The sequence below is a fragment of the Crinia signifera genome, chromosome 9, assembly GCF_055691185.1.
Source record: "Crinia signifera chromosome 9, ASM5569118v1, whole genome shotgun sequence".
In the NCBI taxonomy this organism is placed as follows: domain Eukaryota; kingdom Metazoa; phylum Chordata; class Amphibia; order Anura; family Myobatrachidae; genus Crinia; species Crinia signifera.
The window spans coordinates 51,071,146-51,083,598 of NC_139225.1; the positions used below are offsets into that span (position 1 = coordinate 51,071,146).

General features: G+C 42.7%; 1 protein-coding gene across 2 annotated transcripts in view; it reads right to left on the minus strand.

Moving 5' to 3' along the window:
- Positions 1-12,453, minus strand: part of LOC146035549 (rho GTPase-activating protein 6-like) — a 298,256-nt gene that overhangs the window by 137,578 nt on the left and 148,225 nt on the right. The window lies entirely within an intron of this gene.

Here is a 12,453-nt window from a genome sequence, read left to right on the forward strand (position 1 = left end):
TATATATATATATATAAAGTAAAGGGGGGATCAGAGTGCGCTAAAGAACAATGAATGTCAATTAAACAATTGTATATTTAATATAAAATATAAAAAGTACACATATACATTATGTACAATAAAATAACCCTTCTGGGGGTATCACAAATATGCAAATACACAATTGGTGAACTTCGGTAGGATTCTGTTTGATTCAGAGATTTCTTAATCGCAGATACAAGGCCTTGTATTTATATTAAATATACAATTGTTTAATTGACATTCATTGTTCTTTAGCGCACTCTGATCCCCCCTTTCCTTTATGTCTATTTGATTGGGTCTTGGCTAGCAGAGGACCTCTCAGAGGTGCTGCTCTCATTTCATCAGCAGCACCTCTGAGGGGTCATCAGCGCAGGAAAAGGTCTCTCCTTTCGTATATATATATATATATATATATATATATATATATATATAAATAACAATAGTGGAAGAGCGCCAAGAATCTCTTCAGCAGAAAATAACCTAAAGAGGTTATTGATAGTTCATGACTTATAGGATTATGAATAATAATTGAAGTACTGAAGTCTGGTATCTTTATTTGATCATGGAAATTACATACATAGAATGAAAGTGAACCAACGCGTTTCATCTTATCAATCAAGACTTCATCAGGGGTGTATGTCTTCCAAGAGAAAAATTTGATAGAAGGTAATACTTCCAGATTGATCAGACTGAATTCTGAAATGGTGGTATTAAATATGAATGCCCTCTAGGTGTGTAACTGAACCAACAAAACAGTGGTTTAGGGATTTCACAACAAAGTAACAGCTTGTACCTAAATTTGTCAGATTTCAGAGGAGCTATCTGCGAACATACTGCTGCATCATTCCATTCCAGTTATACTGCTGTATAATATAAAGTGGGACTGCTGATAAAAGTCCATTGGTAGGACTGCTGTTAATGCCCAGTGGTACAGCTGTATAATTCCAGTCCAGTGATACTGCTGCATAATTCCAGTCCAGTGATACTGCTGCAAAAATTCAGTCCAGTGATACTGCCTATGAAGTCAATTGGAAGCACTGCCATTAAAGTTCAGTGATACAGCTGTATATTTCCAGTCCAGTGATACTGCTGTATAATTACAGTCCAATGATACTGCTGCATAAATTCAGTCAAGTGGTAGTGACAATAAAGACCACTGGCAGTACTGCTGTTAAATGTCTACTGATACAGCTGTGCAATTCCAGTCCAGTGATACTGCTGCATAATTCCAGTCCAGTGATAATGTTGCATAAATTCAGTCCAGTGGTATTGCTTATAAAGTCTATTGGTAGTACTGCCATTAAAGTCCAGTGATACTGCCTTTAAAAACTGTCCAATAATACAGCTGTATAATTCCAGTCCAGTGATACTTCAGAAAGTTAATGGAGAACCAAAATTTGGAGGATAAATTAGGTAAAGAACAAGAACCACTTCCTCCTAGTGCCGAAGCTGCTGCCACTAGCCTTGACATAGATGATGAAATGCCATCAATGTTGTCTGCCAAGTCCGATGCCCAATGTCATTGCAAAGGGCATGTGAAATCCAAAATGCAAAAGTTCAGCAACACTAAGAAAAAAATAAATGTAAATCGTTTGAAGACACATAAGCTTGCCAAAATGCCATTTACGACACAGAGTGGGAAGGAACGGCTACGCCTACTGCTGCCACTGCTGCTGTTGGAAGTTGTTAATTATCCCAGAAGGGATGTCGGAACACTACTACTTTTTTCATTAAGCAATTGACCGTCCAACAGTCATTTGTAATTTGTCATTAGTGTAGTGGGATTTAGAAGAGTGATGGAGGTATTGTGTCCCCGGTACCAAATCCCGTCTAGATTCCACTTCACTAGGCAGGCGATACCCAGGGTTTAGAAAAGTCCAAAAAAGTTACATACAGTAGTTACATAGTAGTTACATAGTAGGTAAGGCTGAAAAAAGACTTGCGTCCATCTAGTTCAACCTAGAATAGATTATCCATTGCTGATTTAGTAGGTTCTGATATTTTAAAGACATTTCTTATTTGTACCTATGGATGTATTTATCCAGTAAGTGTTTGTCCAACTTTGTTTTGAACGTATTTATTGAGCCAGCCGACACCACCTCTCCAGAAAGAGAGTTCCAGAGTTTGACTGCTCTGACCGTAAAGAAATGTTTTCTTCAAGCTGTCCACTTAACCACCACCGACATATAGACAAGTGTTACAGGGCAAATTAAGGACTATATGACTGTGACAGCCCACTGGGTAGACATATCACCTTCTGCAGCAACAGCATCTTCAAGGCGCCAGCTCCGTCCAAGGCAGGCTATGCTGTGTATCACCGGTTTCAGTAAGAGGCACAATGCTGACAACCTCTTAGAGAAACTGAAGGAAATTATCATGCAATGGCTTACCCCACTTAGACTCTCCAGGGGATTTGTGGTATCAGACAATGCCAGTAACATTGTGCAGGCATTACATATGGGCAAATTCCAACATGTGCCATGTTTTGCCCACACAATAAATTTAATGGTGCAGCATTTCCTTAAAAATTGCAGGAGCATGTAGGAGATGCTTGCTGTGGCTCGCAAAATTGAGGGACACTTTCGGCATTCTGCCATTACCAGATAAAAACTGAAGCGCCATCAAAAACTCCAGAACCTGCCCTGCCATCATCTCAAACAAGAGGTTATGACAAGCTGAATCTTCACCCTCTATATGCTGCAGAGGATGAAGGAGCAGAAAAAGGCCATTCAAGCCTACACCGCCACCTACGACATAGCCAAGGGAGCACCTGACTCAAGCACAGTGGAGACTGATTTCCATGTTGTGCAAGGTACTCCAGCCATTTGAACTTGCCTCATGTGAAGTCAGTTCCGACACTGCTAGTTTGAGTCAGGTCCTTCCCCTGATCAGACTGTTGCAGAAGCAGCTGAAGAAAGTGAAGGAGGAGCTAAAGCGTTGCTATTCCACAAAGCATGTAGCTCTTGTGGATGAAGCCCTTCATATGCTTTGCCAGGACATGAGGTTGGACAGTCTATACATTCGGAGGAATACATTCTGGCCACCGTGCTTGATCCTCGGTTTAAAGTGAATGTTGTGTCTCTGTTTTCCGGTGGACACAAGTCTAAAGCAGTGCAAAGACCTGCAGGTCAGGAGATTGTCATCTGAAACTGACTGTGACATGACAACAGCTCCTCCTTTCTTTTCTCCCACACCTATGGCTGCGAGGAAACAGCTCACATGTCCTAACTGACCCACTGGCGGTGATGCAGGGCAGGCAGGAGCGAGTATGGATATCTGGTCCGGACTGAAGGACCTGCCAACGATTGCTGACATGTCTACTGTTGCTGCATACGATGCTGTCACCATTGAAAAAATTGTGGAGGATTACATTGGTGACAGCTTCCAAGTAGGCCTGTCAGTCAGTACCTGTACTGGCAGGAAAAAGAGGCCCCTGTTCAAACTTTCTCTATTTTACATGAGTTGTCCCCCCTCCAGTGTGTACTCCAAAAGAGTTTTTAGTGTAGCCGGGAGCCTGGTCAGCGAGTGGTGTAGGAGATTGCTTCCACAAAATGTGGAGAAGATGATGTTCGTCAAAATGAATGATCAATTCTGCAATGAAGACCTGCAATCGCCTCCAGAGACCTGTGATTGTGGAGTCAAGCGGGGATGAATTGATAATCTGTGAGGATGAGAAAGTACACACTGAAGGGGGTGATGTATCCCAGGATGAGGATGAGAAATTTCCTCTGTAGAGCTGGTTTGTACATGAAGAGAGATGAATTGCTTCTTTTTTTGTGGGGGCCCAAACAAACCAATCATTTCAGCCGTGTGGCAGACCCTCACTGAAATGATTGGTTTGTTAAAACAGTGTGCATGTCCTGTTTACGCAACATAAGGGTGGGTAGGAGTTCCCAAGTACAATTTGGGAGGGGCATTATGTGCTCTTTGGGACCTAGTTTTTCAAACTGCCATCCTGTCTGCCACTCCTTGATGGGCCATGTGTTTGTGCTGCCCACTTGTGTCACTTAGCATAGTCATCCAGCTACCTCTGTGCAACCTTGTTGCCTAAAAACAACATTGTGAGGTGTGAGGTGTTCAGGATAGACTAGAAATGAGTAGAAAATAATGTTATTGAGGTGAAGAATAGTGTAGGAGCAAAAAAAAAACAATTTCTGTGATTTTAGTTTTTAGCGAACAGGTAAACGCTGCATGGTGGAACCCCCCGAATCACCACATTTGCATGTGAGGGGGTGTATGTTTACAGATCCCCTCACATGCGGCCACATGGGTGAAAAATCTAATAATTTCCCCCCATTCACAGATAAAAGTTAATCTGAAGTGACTTTTATTTTGCCCGGATATGGCTGAATTCGGGGCGGGCACTGACATCATGTCACGTCAGCCACCTGTCCTGAGCATTGACATGCCTGTGTTCGCAGAGGAATGCCCAGCGTTTTTATGGGCTCACCTATAAATGCTGGCCATTCCCCTGCACCAGCCCCCTGTCTGCTCCCTTACCTCCTCTCACAGTGCAAACGCCTCAGTGAGTGTTAAGGTGCCCATACACAGTCCAATGCTGCGGGTCCGTTTTGTACTTTGAGATGTGGGCTCCCGCGACATCTCATTGTATAGTACAAAAAGTATGTGCAGCACATACTTTTTGTACTGTACGATGAGATGCCGCTTTGCATCGCATTTTATGCACGAGGCATGCGATGTGTGCTATTTAAGTACAAAACGGACCGTGTGTGGGCACCTTTATACTCGCCAAAGCGAATCGCACAGGATGTTTGCACATGTGCATGTTTACACATGCACATGCGCAGACCCCAACTTTGAAAACGGGTCCGAATTCAGACCCACCCGAATGTGTCTGAATCAGGCCCCTAGTCTGTAGTCAATTGTTTCCCTTGTTGTGAAATAGTCATCTGTAACTAAGCCATGGTTTATGCAAATGGAAAACACTTTAAAAATGAAAATATGAAAATAAATCAAGCATGTAACGAGCATAATAGATCACTATACAATTACCAGGCTAATGATGGGATATTTGCTATGACATTACAGTATAACAAAAATATCAGATCAAAGATGGAAATATTATAATTTAGTAGCTCTAAATTCCTCGAATTTGACAGACCCCATCTACTATTACAGTACAACAACATCTGGAACTGATATCCTGCCACTTCCCCCATCTCCTGGTTCACTGACATATATAAATAACAATCCATTAAACTTGTGGGAAACTGGGAGAGGTGAATGCTTTATTTGCAGATTGAAGAAATACTGTATGAATAACTAAGTGCACTTTAGTGTATGATATGTATACAATGTTGGTCTGGGACATAAAGGGTCCACCGGGAAATGTAGTGTTAGGGGCCCAAGCTGAAGGGTATGAATAACCAACCATTAGAGAGGACATGCAACCCATCAGTTTTTTTTATAAAGGATGGTACAGTAGAACGTCAGGATCACTGAGTTTGATTGGCAGGAGGCAAACCAATTAAGCACCCATGTTCATCCAACACCCTGCGCAACAAAACTACTGACCCCAAGAGGACATTGTGTAGACATCAGGCAAGGGGGTCCACTGGGAATTTCCCTTGGACACTCGTGGGCCAGTCCAACTCTGTGTATATATTCACTATATTCAGTACTATTTTTCTGGAAAAATAGGTCCAGGAACTCTGGATCTGGGGGTGGCTCGATTAAATAATAATAGATATAGGGCCAGATTCTCTAAGCTTCAAAAGTGATAAAATAGAGAGTGATAAACAGCCAGCCAATCAGTTTCTGCCTGACATTTTTCAAACACAGTCTGTGACATGGCATGTAGCCCCTAGAGAGAGAAAGAGAGAAAGATATATGTATATATTGTATTTAGAAACAAAGGGAATTTTATGGAAAGTACATTTTGGCCCAGAACAGGGTGAGGAATCCAGTCCCTGATGATGTCATATTTAATTAGAGGTTCCTGCTGGTTCCTGCTGAAATATTGCCCTGACTATATTCATTATTATAACAATCAGCAAGTAAAATGACAGGGTTACTAATAGCAAAAAATGTATGATTTATCTATGACCCATAACGGTAAAATAAATTATCCTGTTGTAACCTAACTATCCTTTACAGCTCTTTCTCTCTGTTTACTTTCAGAAGCAATTTTCCCCTAATAAGTCAGTCTGGTCCAGAGGAAGGAAAGAAAGTTCCATTGCCATACATAGTTACCTTCAGCGGTGAATTGTACCTCAGGGCTGCAGAATTGTCAACAACCCCTCAGTAAAATCTACCCCAAAGTTGCAGTTCGTAAACTGCACTAGCTTCACTGTGACTGGTAGTAACTTCCTATTGGAAGTCTTCCTGTCAGTCACAGTCAATACAGGCTACCACAGTGGCAGGTATTTTCTCACTCTGACACTGCCAGAGCAGGCAGCGATTAGCAGAGAGAGAGTGCTTACTGAGAGAAGCCACTACCTGTCTTAGCATCACCCTTAGCCAGCTTCTATGGGCTGCAGTTGACGCAGTCCATAGAATGTTTTGCACATGTGCAGTCTCTTCATTGTGTAACAATACTGGTGGTATTACCTGAAGTCCAGTGGCCGAGCAGAACCCTCTGGTTCGGTACACAAGAGGATGGTCAGACGTAAGCCAGTTCAGTACACAGGAGGGTAGTCAAACATAAGCCGGTTCAGTACACAGGAGTGTACAGAGGCATACCTAGATAATCGTGTAACCCCATAGCAAAAGTTTGTAAGGGCCCCCTATTTAGCAACTGATGGTGATAAATGTATGTAAAACATATACTTAGACAGCAAAGATGGGCCCCCTTCAGCTCTGGGCCCCACAGCAGCTGCACCACTTGCACCTATGGTAGTTACGCCTTTGGGAGGGTAGTCAGACGTAAGCCAGTTCGGTACACAGGAGGGTAGTCAAACTTAGAGACGTGTGGCAGGTAGCAAGCAGAATACTCAAACAGGGATTAGATCCAGGAAGTGCCTTTCATAGGCCTAAACAGGAAACAGAATCCAAGATGGCTTCTCTTTGATTCCAAACTGACCATCCTAGGAAAGGGGAAAACTAAGGGCAAACTTGCAAATACAGAGACTCCTAGTGGTCAGAGGAGCACATAGTCAGAGATATTCCTTACAGTATTACCCCCTTTCAATAACGTCCTCTGGACGGTGCCTTGCAGGGTTTCTCTGGATATCTCTGATGAAAGTCACGCAGCAATCAAGGAGCATGGATATTCCCTTCTGGTTCCCATGAATTGTCTTCTGGTCCATATCCCTGCCACTGTATCAGATATTGAAGTTTATTTCGAAATATACGTGAATCTAGAATTTTCTCCACTAGAAATTCATGTTCATTGATTTGAATAGGACCTGGAGGAGGCAAAGTGCAACCAGGAAAAGGATTTGCAACTACTGGCTTTAGTAATGAAACATGAAAGACAGGATAACCCTTCATAGATTCTGGGAGTTCAAGTCGAAAGGCAGATGAACCAACTTGCAGCAAAATCTTAAAGGGACCTATATATTTTGGTCCTAGCTTGGGAGTGGGTGCACTTACTTTTAAGTTTCGCGTAGAAAGCCAGACATCATCACCAATGTTTAAAACTGGTGCAGCTCTACGATGTCTATCTGTGATACACTTATAACTGTCCTGAGTATGTTGCAATGTTTCTCTTAGTAGTTCAAGATTCTTCTGTAGGAACTCTAGCCTGGATGTAACAGCAGGAAGGGGTGAATCCAGTGGAAAATTGGGGAGTAGGTTTGAATGATACTCCAAATTTGCATAAAAAGGTCTTGTGGATGAGTGTTGTGAGTTATTGTATGAAAACTCTGCCATTGGTAAAACATTAACCCAGTCATCTTGCAGATGGCAAATGTAACACCGTAGGTATTGTTCCAATGTCTGGTTGGTGTGCTCTGTCTGACCATTAGATTGAGGGTGGAAGGCTGTTGATAATGTAATGTTAATATTAAGAGAACTACAATATTGCTTCCAGAAATGTGAAGTAAATTGCACTCCTCGGTCAGAAATGACATCATCAGGAACTCCATGTAGACTTCCTTAATTAGTAGTTCTGCTGTTTATTTTGCAGAAGGAAGTCCACTACAAGGTACAAAGTGAGCCATCTTCGTCAGTCGATCTACCACCACCAGAATGGTTGTAATACCCTTGGATGATGTTAAATCCACAATAAAATCCATGGAGATTGATCCCCATGGATGGGAAGGGACTGGTAATGGTTGTAAAAGTCCAAGTGGAGGTGTGCGAGGAGTCTTAAACCTGGCACAAATACTGCAGGATGATACAAATCTTTTAACATCTTCCTTGAATTTTGGCCACCAAAAGTAACGGGATAATAATTCATGAGTCTTACATACACCCTTGTGGCCTGCAAGTCTAGAGTCATGAACAAATTGCAGTACCTTTAATCGTGCTGCTGGTGGTACATACAAGCAATGTTTATACTTCCATGTGCTATCTTGATAGGTTAAATGTAAATCTAAAGGAGGGTTTAAAAGAATTGGATCTGTTCTGTAACCTTCTTTGATGTCAAATAAGAGCTCAACCTTGCCAACAGCACCCAGAAATTTTGATTTAGAGAGGATTGTTTCTTCTGGTTCACACTGGGGTGAGTCTTCCATATAGGCTCTGGATAGGGCATCAGCTTTCCCATTCCGGGATCCGGGCCTATAAGAGATAACAAAGTCAAAATGATTTGGGAATAAACTCCATCTGGCTTGTCGGGGGGAAAGTCTCTTTGCAGAACGAACAAATTCCAGATTCCGGTGGTCAGTAAGCACTGTGATTTGATGTGAAGCACTTTCCAGAAAATGCCTCCATTCAGTAAAAGCAGCCACAATGGCCAATAGTTCCTTATTCCCTACATCATAATTCCTTTCTGAATTGGTCATCTTACGAGAGAAAAAAGCACATGGATGCAAATGCAAATCTTCTTTCCTATTCTCTGTGATAATGCAGGAATCTGAAGCATCTGCCTCAATGATGAAAGGGAGTTCTGGATTAGGATATATTAATATGGGATCTGTAGTAAACCTCTCTTTAAGTATGGACACAGCCTTTTCAGCTTCTGGAGACCAATGGAAATATGATCCTTTATTAGTTAGTTGAGTGATTGGTGCCACAATCTTGGAGAAGTCCTTAATAAATCATCTATAGAAGTTAGCAAACCCTATGAACCTTTGTACTTCTTTAATATTTCTTGGAGTTGGCCAATCTAATACCTTGCTCGGATCCAATCTTAAACCTTAAGGTGAGATAATATAGCCCAAGAACTGAATCTGTCTCTGATGGAATTCATATTTTTTTTTTAATTTGATGTACAAACTGTGTTTGCGAAGACATTCCAGTACAGAACGAACCTGTTGTTGATGTTCCTCTTGGGAATTTGAAAAAATAAGTATATCATCGACATAGATAACAACAAATTGGTCAATTAAATCCTTGAAAATGTCATTCATGAAGTGCTGGAATGTTGCAGGGGCACTGCACAATCCAAAAGGCATTACTAAATATTCAAAATGTCCATATTTGCATCAAAAAGCAGTCTTCCATTCATCACCTATTCATATGCGTATTAAATTGTATGCTCCTCGTAGATCTAATTTGGTGAAAATCCTTGCTGAACGAAATCTCTCCAATAATTCTGAAATAAGAGGAAGTGGGTAACGGTTCTTGATTGTAACTTAATTCAATGCTCTATAATCAATGCATGGTCGTAATGAACCATCCTTCTTCTTTACAAAGAATATAGGTGCACCTGCTGGAGATGTGGATGGACGAATAAAACCTTTTCCTAAACTTTCATCTTCTCTTCTTCCAGAGAGGATTCAGATTTAGACACATGAAGAGGAGTTTCTGATGAAAATGAAAGAGTCTTTGATTCCCAGTTAATTGATGGATTATTTGCAGCCAACCAAAGGGTTCCCAAAATAATAGGAAACTGAGGAGAAGAGATCAGTAAGAAGGTCAGAGTCTTATGGTGATTCTGCTCAATTACAAGATCCAGGGGGTCTGTTTTATGAGTAACTGGACCAGAGTTCAAAGGGGAGCCATCCACAGTTTCCATTAATACAGGTATTTCTCTCTCTCTAGATTTAGTGTTATTTCTCTTAGCAAACATTGTGTCCATAATATTGCCATTCACACCAGAGTCCACCATTGCAGAAGTGGAAATCCATTGTGCACCGATCTGGAATCTAATTTGAATTGAGAAGTGTGATTCACTGTTCTCCTTAGTCTTCTCAGTGGATGCTAAGGTAGAGAGACGTGGAGTAATTGCATTCAAATGCTGAGGCATATCAGAATTCACAGACTCCTGATCTGAAGAATCTGCTTCTGCTAAGTTGGCTACTGTACTTTGAGGTTTTCTGGAACAATTTGAAACATAATGTCCAGGCTCGCCACAAGACACAAGTTCTCCTGACATCGTTGCTCCCTTCACTCATTGAGACTACGCTTGTGAAGTGTGTCTACTTGCATGGGTTCATAATCTCAGAATTACCATAATTATTTAAAGTTGTGTTTTCCCGATAACTGGGGTAGGTCCAGGTTGAAGTCCTTCTTTCTTGTCGTCTCTCAGTCAGTCGAGCATCAATACGAATGCAGTGGTTGATAAAAGGTTCCAGCTTAGTGGGTGCTTCTGCTCGAGCTAATTCATCCTTGATGGTCTACGACAGTCCCCTGCGGTAAACTGACAACTGTGCTTCTGCAGTCCATGAAGTATCAAGGACCCATCTTCGGAAATATGCAGTATATTCCACTACTGATCGTCTTCCCTGACGTAATTTCAATAATGCATTTTCTGCAGTATCTCTGATTTTGATCACCAAAGGTCTGTTTTAGCAATTTAAGAAATTCCTCAAAATTGTCTAATATTGGGCTGGACATTTCAATATAAGGAGAAGCCCAGGCCAAAGCAGTGTCCTTAAGTAGTAAAAGGATACACAGGATCTTTGACTTTTCAGACTGAAAATGGGACTCATATAGGCCCTTATTCTGGTTGGTGCGGTCAGAGCCGCACACGGGGCTCCGACCGCACAAACCAATCCCCGCCCACCCTACGGATCGCCACGGCCGTCCGTACACGGACGGCTGGCGATCCGCATTAAAATGGTGGAGGCTACGCCTCCACCATGGTGGGAGCTGCCCCCTGCATTCGATGGTCGTCGACCATCGAAGGCAGGTCCGCACGCCGCGGCAGCTCCCGCAAGCTAAGACCACACGGACAATCGTCCGTGTGGTAGCTTGTATGGGGGCTGAAAGCTGACATCCGGCGACGTCAGCTTTCCGCCCCCATGAGTGGCGTCATGCCCTCATTACCATGCATACGCCCCGCGTTTGCATGGGAACGCCCATGAAACGCGGGGCGTACACATAGGGAAATGAGGGCATGATGCCTCTCACGCCCCTATCCGCCCCCTTTGCGGCGGACGAAATCCGTCTGCGGCGAAGGGGGCTGCACATGCGCAGATTCACCTCTGCGCATGTGCAGTGTTAAAACATCGGCGGTACGGCCGCACGCGGGCCGTACCGTTCCGATTAGAATAAGGGCCATAGTTTGAAATGCATCTGGCATTGATTTTTAAATCCACTAAATTTTTGAGGGTCCCCTCCAAACCGAGCTGGCGGGAGAGGCAGATTAGCAGAAGATGTTGATACTGCAGACAATTGTGGTGCTCGCTTCTCCAGCTCTGCGATATGGTTATCATGTTGAATTATACAAATTAGGAATTCCTGAAAGCCATTATGGGCATCTCAAGCCTTTTGTGAGGCAACTTGAATTTCTTGCTTAATCTGTGACTTGAGAGCTATAAAACTGTCCTTCAGAAATTTTAGCTCTGCCTGGCATTCGATTAGCATGGTAGTTTCCATCTTGGAAAAGGGCAAAACTAAGGGCAAACTTGTAAAAACAGAGACTCCTAGTGGTCGGAGGAGCACATAGTCAGAGATATTCCCTTTCTCTCACAGAGTGCAACTAAGCTGATCATCCACTCACTGGTCATCTCACGGCTTGACTACTGCAATGTTCTCCTCACCAGTGCGCTCGATCCCAACTGGCTCCTCTCCAATCTGTCCTCAACGCTGCAGCCAGGCTTATCTTCCTCTCCCACCGCTCTAAATCAGCCACTCCCCTTCAACAAAATCTGCACTGGCTCCCATTCCCCTACAGAATCCTCTTCAAACACCTCACACTCACATACAGGGCCATCTCTAATTCCATTGCTCCATATATCTCTAACCTCATCTCCATTCATACACTTGCTGCGAAACACTTGTGGCGCCTTATAAATAAAATTATAATAATAATAATATTCCTTACACATTGCTTGTGGGCTTGCTACAGTCCCACTGTCAGCTCTATTTTGCAAGTACCTGAACATGGCCAGTGGCTGGGAATAGTGTCTCCTCTCATTC